Source organism: Canis lupus, chromosome X (assembly GCF_003254725.2).
Source record: "Canis lupus dingo isolate Sandy chromosome X, ASM325472v2, whole genome shotgun sequence".
NCBI lineage: Eukaryota > Metazoa > Chordata > Mammalia > Carnivora > Canidae > Canis > Canis lupus.
Window position 1 is genome coordinate 30,244,178 of NC_064281.1, and position 16,953 is coordinate 30,261,130.

The window sequence follows — 16,953 nt, forward strand, 5'->3', positions numbered from 1 at the left end:
TATCACTTACCATCCTACCCGCAGGTCACAGTACAGCAGCTTTTAAAAGCTTGATTCCCAAACCAATAGCAACAGCCTCATCCAGGAAGCATCACTTGGAGAAATAAGAGTTATTGTTAGATGATTAATAAAATTTGATTGAATGAATAAATGAATGAGGTTCAATATTAGGATATTAAAGTCCTGTTTACTCCTGTAAATAACCAGGCAATAATATCTGTAACCAGTTTAAAGTTTTATTTTTTTAAAGATTTTATTTATTTATTCATGAGAGACATACACACAGAGAGAGAGAGAGAGAGAGAGAGAGGCAGAGACACAGGCAGAGGGAGAAGCAGGCTCCATGCAGGAACCACGGGTCTCCAGGATCAGGCCCTGGCCTGAAGGTGGCGCTAAACCGCTGAGCCACCCGGGCTGCCCATGTAGCCAGTTTATAGGGAGAAGCTGAGAGAGTGCTCCTTGAATGTAAAGGAAAAAATAATAGTCCTCTGAATGTTACTCAAAGACACATAATAAACAGAATATATGTTAATTAGAGGCGTAGCAGGTCAGCAATGGATGTGTAAAGCAAAGAGAGACAACCTTGGGCAATGATCATCCAAACTCTCTCTGAGGAAGACACTATTTTGACCAAAGAATTGGAGCCATTAATGTTCTACTGGCAAGTCCATTACTTTTGTAGATTATCTCAAACTGATGCATGTCATTAACTATTCATAGTATATTAGTGCCTTTCTGTGTTCTGATAATTTTTTATTCATCTTTCCATGCATGCCTATGTACTGGAGATAGTTTACCCTGCCCATTTGACTACTCTAAATGGAAGCCATCTCTCAGATGTTAGCTTTCTCTGCCGAGGGGGCAACTGAAAGTCTGTTGTCACTATTCTTTTGGGTTGTACTCTGGGAAGCCTTTTTGTCATGTTTATCTTCATAACAATCCTGAGACGAGTACTGCTATTATCTCTGTGAATGAAGAAACTGAGGTTCAAAAGGTTATGTAATATGCCCAAACTGCACAGCAAAGAAATGGGAGATCCGGGATTTAACACAGACCAAAGAAGAAATGGAACTCATGAATGAAGTGCAAGTGTAATGGGCAAGAAGGAATACTCAGCTAGAAATGTCACTGGATTTAGGGACATGTGATACAAACTTAAGTAAAGGCAGTAAGAGAGCAAGAGAAACCTGCATGTTGAAGAGTCCCCTGTATTTAAAGTAAACCATAGCAAATTTAAGCTATTTTCTTGTTCAGTTTTTAAACCTAATTCACCCTTGAGTTGACCAGAGTTTGTCCATTTGAAACCAAGGAGAAGGCTGTATACCTGATTTCCAGTGGTAGTGGTCTCACCTTGAAGAGGTGTTTGGGAAATGTTGAATGACATTGTTGTTGCCAGAAAGATCAGCACACTTGGCATTTAGGAGGAGGACTCATCCACATTGCATGTTGGGCTGACCCACACAACAAAAGCTTCCCACATACTCTACAAAAATCTCAATGATCTCTCTGAATATTCTTGCAGGTACAAATCCAAATTCAAAGAATTATATAATCTGAGAATACACCAATCATTATGAACTCACTCCCACAGCACTATTGTTTCAGGCAGTATTTGTATTCGCAGTGATTCTCAGTGTAAGAACATTCATCTGACTGACTATAGTCATTAGGTCTTCCAGTCTGGTTGTTCTGAGGGAAGAAAGCATAATATTTTTATTATGAATTTATTTTTCTTTTGACATTACACTTAGGGTACTAACACATACACAATTATGTGGAAGCCAGATTAAATTACCTAAGAATTTTAGGGTGATAAAATATGTGTTTTTAAATTGGGGCATTAGTTCTAATGAGGTTGAAAACCTACCTGTAAAATCTTCTGATAGAAACCATTACATACAGCAAATGTCTTCCCATAATTGTTATTGTTCAATGATAATTTCAAACAAACAATACTTATAAGGCAAAAGGTAACTCTGCAAAAGAAAAAAAGGCATTTCTAGATAAAGATATAAAATTATACCGTCTAGTATTTATTGATGGAAAATTCACTTTGGAATTGAAATTTGTGTTTGTGAGGATTAGAATTATTTTTCCTATATTTCAAATTCAGTCCATGGATACTTTGTTTATAATGGAAGGAAATTTTAATCTGGCCACCCACCGGTACTTCAGACTAAGAAGTTTATTTAAAACGTATCCACTGATACTCTCAGAATTGCCATGTGCACCCTTCCAAAACACAGAGGTTTCAATTTTGATACAGGCCTCCATTTAGCAAAGTGAAATCAAAGTAATTCTTATATGGCAAAAGACAAATTATAATGTGCAAGGGGGAATGCCACTCTTTAGATCTTCAAATTCTCAAACTGCAGGCTCAGGGAAAATTCTCTGATGGACCTTAACAGGACAGCCTCTTCCCCCAGTATCAGAAGCAAAAGAAAGATTTACTTAACATTTTGGAGTCCTGATGAAAATGACTTCGTTTCTTCCGTCGTGCATATTTATTACCCTTCAGATGACTGCTTTGTAGTGCCAACATGTGACTCTGCCACAGGATAGAGCACAGGAAATTCTTGTTCTAAAACAGATGATGAGGAAAAATCAGACAGCATTTGAAACAAGAACATAAAGATGAACAAGACCTTCCCAAATGACATATCAGTGAAAGCAGAGTAAAATAACACGAACACTGCTGATTGCTGAAAGGAGAATTACATCCGATAAGAGCACCCATGAGAAAGTAAAAGAGTGAAATTTAAGCAAAACATTTCTGGAAGTTTTGGAAGTCTGCGTCCTCAAACCTGGCTGCACAGTAGACTCACCTAGGGATCTTTGATAACCGCCAACACCTGGTCCCCAATCCCAGAATTAGGATATAAATGGTCCGGGGTGGGACCTAGGTGTAAGTATAAGCTCCTTACGTGGCCCTAAAGTTCAACTGGGTTAAAGAACCACTGACCAGACAATTCATCAGCATCTCCGTGATTCTGCCAGAAAAGACCTATGAGAGTTTCGTACTAGTCTGAGCATCTCCCTGGATCCAGCTATAATTTTGCGATATATACTTGTGTCTTACGTGACCATTTTTTTCCAGTAGTAATGGTCTTTGCTCCTTCCTTCCCTTCCTTTCTTTCAACTTGTAGATTTATTAAGTGTTTAGCTGTTGTTGGTAATACTCTAGCCCTGTGTTAGGCGCTGGGGGGATAAAATCTAATAAACCCTACTCTCTGTCCCTGAGGTGCTTACAATCTAAAGTTCTTAGGAAGGTACAGAGATGTTCCAGGCTATATCAAGTCAATACACATAGTGAAGCACTCCATTGAAAATAACAAACCTATCACATTTTTGTTAGGACAACTATAAATTTCTCTAATTTGGGTCTTATTATCTTCATAATGTATCTTGATTGGCATTCTCTTGGTTTTAGCCTGAATTGATGATAGTTCTTGACAGAGAAGGAAATGTCTCATACATAACAAAAGGAAAACTTAGTGTCTGTATCTGTGACTTGTAGAAAGTAATTTAGCGGTATCTCAGGATTTTCGTGAGTAGATGCAGACACCTCCCCATTAATTTGAAATGGAAAGTTATGTCATGTGCTCTTAAAAAAGGAATTAGCTGGGATGCCTGGGTGGCTCAGTCAGTGGCTGAGCATTTGCCTTTGGTTCAGGAGTGATCCTGGGAGTCCTGGGATCAAGACCTGTTTCAGGCTCCCCTCAGGGGGTCTGCTTCTCCCTCTGCCTATGTCTCTGCCTCTCTCTGTGTCTCTCATGAATAAATAAATAAAATCTTAGAAAACAAAAAAGGAATTAGCCTTAGATCTTTTCCGAGGCTATATTCCATATATTAGTTGAATGTCCAGGTCATTTAGGAATAGTTATTTTTTTAAAAGATTTTATTTATTCACTCATGAGAGACAGAGAGAGACAGAGAGAGAGAGAGAGAGAGAGAGAGTCAGAGAGAGAGGCAGAGACACAGGCAGAGGGAGAAGCAGGCTCCATGCAGGGAGCCTGACATGGGGCTTGATCCTGGGTCTCGAGACCACACCCCCGGGGCTAAAGGCGGCGCTAAACCTCTGAGCCACCCAGGCTGCCCAGGAATAGTTATTTTAATTCCTAAATGGACACCTATGCCTCTTTTCTCAGTCAGTGCTTTCTAATTTTACTATTTATTAATTTTGCTCTCCTTTCTCTCTAATTTGCATACTTTCCACAAATATGGAACTTCTTTGAAATTAAAAACAGAAGCATTTCAGTTGTCTCCATTGTTGTGATGCTATCATGACCATATGTATATGTCCAAACCCATCAAATCGCGCACATTGAATATGTGTGGTTTTTGTATATCAGTAATGCTGTGAAAAACAAAATAGAAAAAGATGAAAATCATACATAAAGGCTGTGACTGTGACATCACTGGAAATATTTTTTAAAATGAATCTAGGATGGGGTAGAAACAGAGGTGTAACATGGAAAGATGACAGAAGATTTCTTTAAGAACCACATTAAGATCCATAAGAAAAGCTGAGTGCTATCAGGCCTTGAAACTATACTTTCTGACTTTTGCTACAAGGATTAGAACAAGCATTTTTACCCGGGATCGTTATTCAGCCGTGTTCTCATGCACTGGAGCAGAGCTAAGATGGAATTGAGCAGGTGAATTGGAATTGCTGACCTAATTGCACCCAGCTATGCCCTAAATGAAATTCTACAATGATAAGAACATAAACACCCTGCTAAGTGCCCCGTAAACTTTAAAAATTATTTATCTCATCGGTTAAAAATGTTTGAACACTCCCTTTAATATATTTTCATCTCTATATACATTTATATGCATACACATATAATAAAGCATATGAATCATAAAAATTCCTATAGAAATGTAAAAGAATGAGATAAAAACTTGATACAAGTAGAGTTTTATGATTTTCCTTCTGTACTCCAGTAGATCTTTTGCAACCTCTACTTTGCATATCATTAGTGTATTTCTGAGGCCACAATGTTTAGGGTCAGGTGGAAGGAGTTAGCCTTTGCTAGCTCCTTCCTTTTTAGACAAAACTGAATCCTAAAATTTTTTTTTTTAATTTTTATTTATTTACTTATGATAGTCACAGAGAGAGAGAGAGAGGCAGAGACACAGGCAGAGGGAGAAGCAGGCTCCATGCATCGGGAGCCTGATATGGGATTCGATCCCGGGTCTCCAGGATCGCGCCCTGGGCCAAAGGCAGGCGCCAAACCGCTGCGCCACCCAGGGATCCCTGAATCCTAAAATTTTAAGGAAAGTATTTTATTAATATTCCAAGGATCAAAAATATAGGACAACCTTAACTTTCTAATACTAATACTTACTATAGTATAGTCCTGTTTTACCTCTGAATTTTCTCTTTTTTAAAAAAAAAGTTAAATTAAATTATTGATTTATTCATGAGAGACACAGAGAGAGAGGCAGAGACATAGGCAGAGGGAGAAGCAGGCTCCCTACAGGGAGCTCTATGTGAGACTCAATCCCAGGACCCTGGGATCACAACCTGAGCCAAAGGCAGATGTTCAACCACTGAGCCACCCAGGTGCCCATATCTCTAAATTTTCATTCTTATTTTTATTCTGCTTTATATAGCTCTTAATTAATTTTTATCTCAGTATGGGGCCACCTGGGTGGCTCAGTAAGTTGAACATCCAACTCTTGGTTTCAGGGGATCCCTGGGTGGCGCAGCAGTTTGGCGCCTGCCTTTGGCCCAGGGCGCGATCCTGGAGACCCAGGATCGAATCCCACATCGGGCTCCCGGTACATGGAGCCTGCTTCTCCCTCTGCCTGTGTCTCTGCCTCTCTCTCTCTCTCTCTGTGACTATCATAAATAAATAAAAAATTAAAAACAAAAAACAAAAAAACAAAAAACAAAACAAAACAAAAAACTCTTGGTTTCAGCTCAGATCATGATCTCAGGATCATGAGATTGAGCCCCATAAGCAGCTCAGCCAGGAGTCTGCTTGAGATTCTCTCCTTCTCTCTCTGCCCCTCCCCCTGCTCACACACACACACACTCTCTTTCAAATAAATAAATAAATCTTTTTTTTAAAATATTTTTCTTAGTATGAAAACAAAATGATGTTTGATCTTAGTAAAGAGTTAGAGGTGTCTTTTTTTATTGGTGGATAAGAAGAGAGTTTTAATGATATCATTATGCACAGTAGATATCCTCACCATCAGATTGTTGGCAAATTAAGAGGGGCTAAGTGAGGTTTTTCATAGGTAGGTGAATCACTAACTAATCTTCAGGTCATAAATATTTACCTATAAATATTTAAACATCTTCATTTGTAAGACATTTTCATAGCCAGATTTGTAACTTTTACACTAGAGTCTTGTCTTCTAATATTCTCTGACATTTGTCACAAGGGAAGTTAAAACCACATGATTTGAAGGGCACCTGGGTGGCTCAGTCAGTTGGTTAAGCATCTGCCTTCTGCTCAGATCGTGATCTTCAGGTTGTGGAATTGAGCCCCACATCGGGCTCCTAGTTCAGCCCATGGGGGGAGGCATGTTTATTTCTCCCTCTCCCTCTGTCTCTGTGTCTCACCCTGCTGGGGCTCTCTCTGCCTCTCTCTCTGTCTCTCCCAAATGAATAAATAAAAAACCTTAAAAAAAAAAAAAAGAAACAACAACACGAGTCAACACAATAAAAGCATGACTTCTTTGATTTTGTTTTGCTACTGTTTTATTGCAACTTCAGTTGCACAAAGTATAATTACTAACACACTTAGAATATGGAAGACTATACTCTCATTTGTCCATGTCAGCAATTTCCTTTTCTTTACCTACTTTAAGACCCAAACCCTGTTTTCATTTTCCTCCTATAAATATATATTCACTCTAGTTTGTTCAACATCTTGGATGTACTTATAAAATACATAGCAGTGATATGTGCTTGCATATGTTTTCTTTTGTAAATTATGTAGTGTCTAGCTTTACTTCTTCTTAAAAATTAATCAGTTCTCCCCAAACTAAGCAATTTGTCACTAATCCAGTGGTTCTCAAAATGTTTGGTCTCAGCAAACCTTTATATCTTTTAATGGGAACTAAAAATCATTTGCTTATATGGGTTATATCTATCAATATTTTTACTGTTGGGGTGCCTGGGTGGCTCAGTTGATTAATCCTCTGCCTTCATCTCAGGTTGTGATCTTGGGGTCCTGGGATCAAGCCCTGCATTGCACTCTGCACTCAGCAGGGTGTCTGCTTCTTCCTCTCTCTCCGCCCCTCCTTTGCTTATGTATGCATGTGCTCTTTCGCTCTCTCTCAAATAAATTATTACAATATTTTTCAAAATATTTGAACTATTATAACTTAAAATGAAAAATAATTATTAATTTGTAATTCGTTTAGAAATGCTTCTGATCTTACAGACCTCGTGAAAGAGCATCAGAGACCCCCAATGTTTCTGTGGACCACTTATCATATTTCATATTTTGTCACACAGGTCCCGTTCTAAGCTCTCCTTTCTATTCCATTGATCTATTTGTTTCTTGCCCTTTGGTTGTATAAATGAAATGAGAGAAACTATAAATTATGTAAAAGGTATGACAATGTGCCAGAATTGAGCCCTGTGTTTCAGAAATTTTATGTGACCATTTGTGACTTACCTGTCACCTCTGGAAATTAGTTCATTCACCTGTAAATCAGGAGATGAAGAAGATATTTCAAAGATACCTTCCTGCTCTCTCATTCTTTGATATCAACAAAGTCCAGCACCAGCCAACATCACAACCCACTGAACACTGAGCAAAATATTTATCCTGCCTTCCACCCACCAGTTGCCATTTCCTCAAGAATATTAATTTTTTCAACTTTAATGTTATTTTGCATAGATAAGCATTTTGAGGACTAAATGAAGACATGTAAAACACTTAGAACAGGAGCTGCAAAATAAACCAGACACAGAAAGACAAATAGTGTATGATCTCACATATATGTAGAATCGAAAAAAAGTCAACATCATAGAACTAGAGTAGAATGGTGGTTGCAAGGGACTGAGGGGTGGGAGAAATGGGGAGATGTTGGTCAAACGGTATATAAACTTTCATTTATAAAATGAATAAATTCTGGGGATGTACAACATGGTGATTATGGTTAATTACACTGTATCATATACTTGAAATTTGCTAAGCCAGTAGAGTTTAAGTGTTCTCACCATACCCAAACAAAATGATAACAATGTGAGATGAAGGATGTACATAATTATTATGAGTTAGAGAAACTCACCACTCACCATTACCACCAGTCAAATACTCGGAAAAACTCAGTCCTTCCCTCCAATGTGTCTTCTTTCTTCTTTACTTTTGTCACCAGCTAAGCCGCAAGACCTGACCTTTACTGTCCACTTGCTTGTACTCACTGACCTTTGTCCCATATTTTCCTTAAGCTCTTCTTTCCAGTTTATCTTCCAACTCAGGCAAATGGAAAGTGAAACTGCCCCCTTGAGCAAATAGCGACTGCCCTGACAAGACCTCTAGCCGGCTGGGACCACCCAGACCAGTTTGAGCTTACCCCCTGACTTGTACCTATGCAGATTCACCATGGAGTGACCTCTAGAATGACTGATGACCACCTTTACCTCATTCTAATAACCATGGAGTGACCTCTAGAATGACCAATGACCACCTTTACCTCATTCTAATACTAAAATCTCCACCAGTCAAGAGGGTTCTTGGCTTCGTGCAGGAAAGAAATCAAGCACAAGCCAAGAAGAAGTGAGAGCAGAGTTTAGATATGCAGAGTGTAGTATCTGGGATACTAAGAAAGGAAAGAAGAGTGCATTTGTCTTTGCTTGGGGCTTAGGGTTTTTACTGAAGACAGTGGTCTGGTGTACATGTCTTCTTAGTAATCCAGGAACAAAAACGAGTGTTTAGGTGTCCCCCATAAGTCACTTATGCCCTGGACCCAGGGCTCTTGATGAGTCACAGGTCTGGGAAAATATTCATGACAACCCCACCCCATCACTCCTTAGATGTTATCTATTGAACTGGAAGACTCCAAGGAAATCCTTGATCTTTACAAGGGGACATGTATTATCTGTTCTATAAGGCGTGTCAATTCTGACACTATACAACTAGAGATACCATCAGATAGATCTCACAGGTTAAAGGCTCAGACCCATAACAGTGCGCTCCCTCTTCAGATCCAATCATAAGTACAGTGCTTCTGACTCATCCTTCTGACACACTGACTATAAATCTGAGGTTCCCCTGACTAGGGAACTGAGGGCTGGAGGTAGCAGGGGTGTAGCCAGGCACTAAAAGTTCTAACCTTCCAATCACAGGGTTGGTTCCCCTGGCAACCAGCTCCCATCCTTAGGTTACCCAAGGGCTTTCCACTAGCCAACTCATGAACATAACAAAAGATACCTTTGTCACTCTTACCACAGGAAATTCCAAGGATTTGCGGAGCTCTGTGCCAGGAACAGGGTGGAGGACCATATATGTATTTCTTATTACAAGTCATGATATCACAATTAACTTGATTGTGGTGATCATTTCATGATGTGTATATAGGTATATAGATATATAGATAGAAAATCATCACATTGTGCATGTTAAAAAATCATATTGTACAACCTAAATATATACAATTTTTGTCTATCTCATTTGTCACATCTCAATAAAGTTGGAAAAATAATGAAATAATGTAAAATAAAAAGAGCTATAGCTGGCATAGGCTATGTTCTCAAAAGATAACAGATATTGTTTTTGTTGTTATCAATGATGTTATTGTAATCACATCATCTGGAGACATCTGTTCAGGGGAGACAAGTTAGAAGGTCCAACTCATGAACCTCACTGTTGCAGAGTTGTGGAGTGCAGTGGCCAAGAAAGAATTCTGGAGACGTATGGTGCAGCTTAGTAAGTTTATTTAAGTAGCATGGGGACAGGATTTATGGGCAGAAAAAGCTGCACTTTTTGCTGCATGAAGCTGGTGGTTATATGCTTAGTGTTCAAGGGGGGAAGACATGCAGGGGGTATTATTTTTTTTAAGATTTTTATCTGTTTATGAGAGACACAGAGAGAGAGGCAGGACATAGGCAGAGGGAGAAGCAGGCTCCTTGAGGGAAGGCCGATGCGGGACTTGATCCCAGGACCCCGGGATCACAACCTGAGCCTAAGGAAGATGCTCAACCACTGAGCCACTCAGGTGTCCCCATGCAGGGAATATTAGATCATAAATGTCTTCTTTGGATTTCTAATTGTAAAACTACTTTCACAAGATTTCTCTGGTGATTATCATTCAGTTCAATATTAACTACCAGTGAGATTTAAAGGCAGCCTTGAGATCCTTTAAGGATGTGGCCACCTGCGTGTATTTAATACTTATTGACACTGCAGGCTATAGATCAGCCTTCTTGGCTACAGGTGAAAATTTTTCTGCATCCATCCCTCATCATCACCATTTTTTTTATATAGTATATCATTCAGATTATATGCTGTCAATTTCACAGTTCACATAGAGTCATTTTCTCACAGATACATACATGTTAGTAAAATTAAACCTAGTATCTCTCTAAACTAAAATTATATATTTCTATGTGTTCAATCAAGAAAAAATGTCTTTTCCTCTGAAACAACATTTTTTATGAGTGTGAAACTTCTAAGAAAAAATTTCTCAACATGCAATTAGAATTGCTGAAAGAAATGGTGAAATTTGTAGTTTAGTTAATAGTGATGTACCAATGTTAATTAGTTTTTCACAAATGTACCTCGGCCCTGAGCGGCTCAGATAAGCATCTGTCTTAGGCTCAGGTCATGTTCCCAGGGTCCTGGGGTCCGGCTCCTTGCTCAGTGGGGCGCCTGCTTCTCCCTCTCCCTCTGCCTGCTGCTCCCCATGCTTGTACCCTCTCTCCCTCTCTGTCAAATAAATGAATAAAATCTTTAAAAAAAAGATACTAACATGAAGGAAGACTGGGTGAAGGGTATATAGGATCTCTGTCTGGATTGTCTTTACAACTTTTCTGTGTATCAGATTATTTCAAAATAAATTTTAAAGCTTTCTTTTTTCTTTCTAGCCCCTGTGCCTCATATAGGTATTTAATAAGGGTTTGAGGAATAAGTGGAAGTATATGTGGTCCCATTTGTTTATTTATACTCTTTTTTTCCTCTCCCCTTTTTAAGAGGTTCTCCTTGTCTACACCTTCAGTCTTTGAGAGGCAATCAGGGAGGCAGTCATGGGCACTCCTAGCAGCACTCAGAATTAAGGATGGCTCTCTGTGCCACTCAACTCCACCAAAGCTTGGTATGTTAGAGAAAAAAACAAGGGCTTTGGAACCACCTGTACATGAGTCCGTATTTCAGTTTGACCTTTTATTATGACCATGGCAGGGATTTAACTTCTCTGAGACTTAGTTGCATTACCATAAAGATAGGAATTTTATTTGCTTTGCAGAGCTGCTGTGAAAATAAGACACAATTGGTCGGTACACAGGAGGTATAATGTGAGTTTCCTTTCTTTCGGGTTTTATGTTGATTACAGGGGATGACTTTTTTCTGGAGGAGGAATGGCAATTATTCATTATGAGGCTGGGACAATGATAATATGGATTTTTGGAAAACTCTAGATTCCCCTGCCCAGGTGTAGGAGATGGAATGTCAGCCTCCCAGCATACCCAAGCCCTCAGTATCTGACAAGGGAGGCCAGACTAGCTAAGGGGAAATGAGAGGGTGCTGCAGTGCCCCTGTACTGTACCTTCCCAGTTCTTTTTGTTCATTTATTCCTTCCTTCATTAATCCAATACTGTATCTACTTGGGGGCCTACTGTGTCCAGGCGAGGACATAGGTGCTGGGACTCAGTAGTGAACAGCCTTGGCCACGGTCTTCATGGAGCTTTCGATGTAGTTTGTTGCTGGGAGCAGAGGAAGAGACTGCACCGAGCACAATAACCCTAATTGTGATCACGATTAGGGCTACTAATAAAATGTAGGCTATGGGAAAGAATAACAAGAGGATTTAGCATAGTCTGGGGATGAGAGCTCCCCTGAGGAAATGATAGAAATTGAGACATAAAAGACAAATGGGAGTTAGCCAGGTGTTATGGTACTGCGTTGTGTCCCCCTATAAATTCATATGTTGAAGCCCTAACTCTGGATACCTCATACGGTGACAGTATTTGGAGATAAGGCCTTTAAAGAGGTGATTAAGTTGACTCTCTCTCTCTCTCTCTCTCTCTCTCTGACTATCATAAATTAAAAAAAAAAAGAGAGAGATAAGTTTAGACACACCCTGAGACACCAGGCACACAGAGGAGAGACCGAGAGAGGACACAGTACAAAGGAGGCCATCTGCAGTCCAAGGAGAGAGGCCTCGGAAGAAACCAAACCTGCTAACACCTTAATCCTGGACTTCCAGCTGCCAGAAATGTGAGAAACTAACTTTCTGTTGTTTAAGCCAAAAAATTAAAAACACAGAGGTTCACCTACATTATAATGATCTGGGATGATGTCTAAAATACCAATTCCTAGGACTCATGTCAAACCTAATAAAATCAGAATCTCAAAAGTGGGTCTTAGGACCCCTATTTTTAGCAAGATTCTTAGGTGTTACTTTTCTTTCTCAAAGTCTCAGAGTTATCATCCAACAGCCTTTCTTAACTACGATTGCCTAAGAGAATTAAAGCCTACAGAAAATTATTTCAGCAACTATTTTATCATTTCTCTCAAAGACAGTATATACCCAGTAGCATTCTAGACAAACAGGCGCTAACTTATCCATTATATACTGAAGGGGAGCAGAATTTGCCACCCTAAAATATATCTCTTTGGCATAGGAATAATTTTGAGCAGAGTATTTTTAAAAAACTGCAAATACAGGAGAAGTTCTGAAAATTGAGTAAAAGTTACCCTTTTACAGAGATATTTACATTTACAAGGGAAATCTCCACTTATAAGGTTGTCTTCCACCTGTACTTGAAAGAGAAGGGCAACTTCAAATCTCTAGAAACTCTTATCAATGGAGAAGATAAAGACTTAACTCTGCATAACAACCATAATCTTGCTTACTGTGCTTTGTCTGAAAATCTACCATAACTGCCTCCCCCCAAAAGAGCTGAAGAAGGTATTTAAAGTTGTGGCTTTGGCCATTTCAGAGAGTTACTCCAGGTTCTTTCCCAGGTATACAGGAAGTATTCATCTTATTAAAGTCGGTTTCCTTCCTCTTAATCTGTCTTTTTATTACAGGGCGAGGGGGAGGTGTCTCAACCAAGAACTCAGAAGAGTAGAGGGAATTATTTTTCCTCCTCTACAATACAATGGATGCCTTAGGGCAGTAAGGCTTTATTCTTTCAAGGAATCCTGGTTGAGAAAGCCTACTATAATGCAAAATACAAGGCACAGTAATGGTTTTCTATAAATCACTCAAATTGTAGCAATATTAGTTACTAGCCAGCCTTTTGATCTCAACTTTACTGTTAACCAGCAATGTATCATTAGACAACTCACCTAACTGCTTTTAGCCTACTTGCTCAACTGAAATATCAGTGGAATTAACAAATGATCATTAATAAATTTTCTAACTGACCGTTTGTAAATGGGAGAAAAATGGTACCTGTCTCAGTGTGGTGTGAGTTCCAAGAGAAATAATACAGGAAGAGCCTATTGGATAGTAAGAGTATAATGATTACATATCCTTGTTGAGAGGTCTGTTATCTGTATTACACTTCTGCAAAAGATATTGACACCTCAAATATGCTCAGGAATGAATATTGCATACTAAAACTAGAAAATTCTCCTAAGAAGGTACAGTAACTAAACTTTTTTCAAGATAAATATATCTGCAACTTCTTGTTTCCATACTCGTTAGCCAAAGCTAGAAACTGAAGACTCCAAGGTAATAATAGACATCTTTACCAAGTTCAGAATTCTCAAAGTGGGTTAAAATTACTCTCTCCTCACTTATATATCACAGCACTCAGAGAGCTTTGTTCTTCAGAATAAGCACATTCGTTGATGTTTTGCACACCCCCCCCCTTTTTTTTTTTTGGTAGAGCACATATTTTTACCCTCAAGTGGGGCCTGTTTTCAGTGAAAGAAAAGAGCTCATGTTTTGTTCTTGATGTATGCCTGAGGTCTCACAGCTGCATAGAAGACATCTTACTTCAAAGTACATCAACAGAGCTTTGAAAATTAAGTAGGAAATATTAAATAAATGTAAGCCTCCTTCTTTTTTGTTTGTTTGCTCTATTTTGAATCTTTGGATGGTGTATTAGTCAGGGTTCTCCAGAGAAATGGATCCAAAAGGATGTATGAATAGAAAGATATTTATTTTAAGGAATTGGATATGAATATGAAGTGAATATGGACAGTGGCAAGTCCAAATCTGGGGTGTAAGCCACCAGGCCCAGACTCAGGATAGGGGATGGTACAGATAAAGTCTGAAGGCAACTAGGTGGAGAAATCTCCCTTGCTCAGGGAGGCTAGTCTTTTTCTACAATTCAGGCCTTCAACAGAACCTATGAGACTAATTCACATATTAGAGAGCAATTTGCTTACTCAAAGTTCACCTATTTAAATGTTAATCTCATCTGAAACCACCCTCCAAGTTGACACATAAAAATTAAACATCACAGATAATATGTAATAAGAAATACAATTTACAGTATCTATTTTAAAGGAATGTGCAACACAAAATTTTACACTGTGAAACTTGACATTTCTCAATTCTTAATTCCTATTCTATTCTTGTTTTGCCACATGATGAAGATGAAATCATATGCACATTTGAGGATCTTCAGATATAGATAGGCATTTAAAGTTACATTAAGTGAGATTTCCAAGAGAATAAACATAAACTGAGCAAAAAACAGACCTGGGACCTAGGCTACATGGCTTTTCAACATTTAGAGGTAACAGACTTCCAACATAGTAACAGAAACAGCAGTGAGTGAGGTAGTAGGATAAAAATAACAAATGACCTTATTGCCAAATAAATTTTTAGGAAGGAGGGGATCAACAGTGTCAGATACTACATACAAGAAGAAATAGGACTTGAGTAATAATTAGATTTAACAATGGGGACATAACCAATAAACTCACAAGGGCAGTTTCTATGAGTGGTAGAAATGAGAGGATTGTGCAACCATCCAGCACTGGGACAGTTGGTCTCCCTATCCTTATGTGGTTTTCTTGAATTTATTTTCTGACCACTTGGCATATAAAAAGCTTTCTGATTAAGGGATTAATCACTCAGATTAGAAACACATCTCTCCTTGGAGAGTCATGAAGCAAATGAGCATTCTTAAATGACCTAAGAAATCCAAAAATAAACCTGTTTACCTCCATTTCCTAGAAAACTTATTTCCCATAAAGCTTGTAGTGTGTGTGTGTGTGTGTGTGTGTGTGTGTATTAGGTCTAAGATTTCTGACCCATGAATTTGAGATGAGAGTCAAAGAACATAGTTATCTTTGGAGTAAAATATTAATGTGGATATTTGTTAAGTAATGTCTTTAAATTAGAGTATTTTAAACCCAAATAGTATGTGAATTCATGCCATGAGAAAAGAATATAAGTGCATGGTTTATAAAATATTAAACACAATGTTTAATATATACATATATATTAAAGCAGGTTTAGGGCAACAGCAAGCTGAGGAAAAAGTAAAGAGAATTCCCATATACGCCTTCCCCATCTCCAAATAGAGCCAGTATCCAGCACCAGAGGGGTACATTGTTACAATCAAGGAACCAACACTGACTCATCATTATCACTCAAAGTCCATGGTTTACATTAGGGTTCTCTCTTAAGGTTGGACATTAGGAGTTTGACAAATGTATAATGATATATATCCACCATTTTAGTATCATGCAAAATAATATCACTGCCTTAAAGCCCTCCATGCCCAACCTATTGATCCTTCAAAACCTTGGTAGTCACTGATTTTTTTCACTGTTTTCATAGTTTTGCCTGTTCCAGAATGTCATAGAGTTGAAATCATATTGTTATGTAGCCTTTTTAAATTAGTTTCTGGAGGCACCTGGCTGGCTTAGTCAGTAGAGCATGCGACTCTTGATCTCATGGTTGTGAGATCAAGCCCCATGTTGGGCATGGAGCCTACTTAAACAAATACAAATACAAATAAAATAAATAAATTGGCTTCTGTCGTTTAGTAATTTTCATGTAAGTTTCCTCCATGTCTTTCTATGGTATGTATGTATGTATTTATTTATTTATTTATTTATTTATTATTTATTTTTTTTTTTTTATTGGAGTTCTATTTGCCAACATATAGCATAACACCCAGTGCTCATCCCGTCAAGTGCCCCCCTCAGTGCCTGTCACCCAGTCACCCCAACCCCCTGCCCACCTCCCTTTCTACCACCCCTTGTTCATTTCCCAGAGTTAGGAGTCTCTCATGTGCTGTCATCCTCACTCTCTTCCTATGGTTTGAGAGCTCATTTTTTTTTTCAGCTCTGAATATGTACCACAGTTTATTTAAGATTCACCTACTGAACCATATTTTGATTGCTTCCAAGATTTGGTAGTTATGAATAAAGCTGCTATAGACATCTATGTGCAGATTTTTGTGTGAGCATGTTTTCAGCTTATTTGTGTAAATACCAAGAAGTGCAACTGTTTGATCATATAAGACTATGTTTAGTTTTATAAGAAGCTGCCAAACTGTCTTCCAATGCCTGAATCATTTTGCATTCCCACCAGCACTGAATGAGAGTTCCTGTGGCTTCATATCCTTGCCAGCTTTTGGTTTTGTCAGTATTTTGGATTTCAGCCATTCTAATAGGTATGTAGTGATATCTCATATTGTTTTAATTTGCAACCCCCTAATGAAGTACATTGTTGAACATCTTTTCATATGCTCATTTATCATACACATATCTGTTGTCTTCTGTATTTTAAAAATAAAAAATAAAAGTAATTAAAGTAACAGAAAAATGCTAAAAAAATAATTCTGAAGAT

General features: G+C 38.4%; 1 long non-coding RNA gene across 1 annotated transcript; it reads right to left on the minus strand.

Annotated features, from left to right (window-relative positions):
• Nucleotides 1–335: 335 nt before the first annotated feature.
• Nucleotides 336–9,276, minus strand: LOC112655837 (uncharacterized). Its single transcript, XR_003133909.2, has 4 exons — nucleotides 8,270–9,276; nucleotides 2,457–2,581; nucleotides 1,868–1,976; nucleotides 336–1,689 (listed from the first exon to the last, which is right to left on the minus strand). It is a non-coding gene; the product is annotated as an uncharacterized LOC112655837 (long non-coding RNA).
• Nucleotides 9,277–16,953: the final 7,677 nt, after the last annotated feature.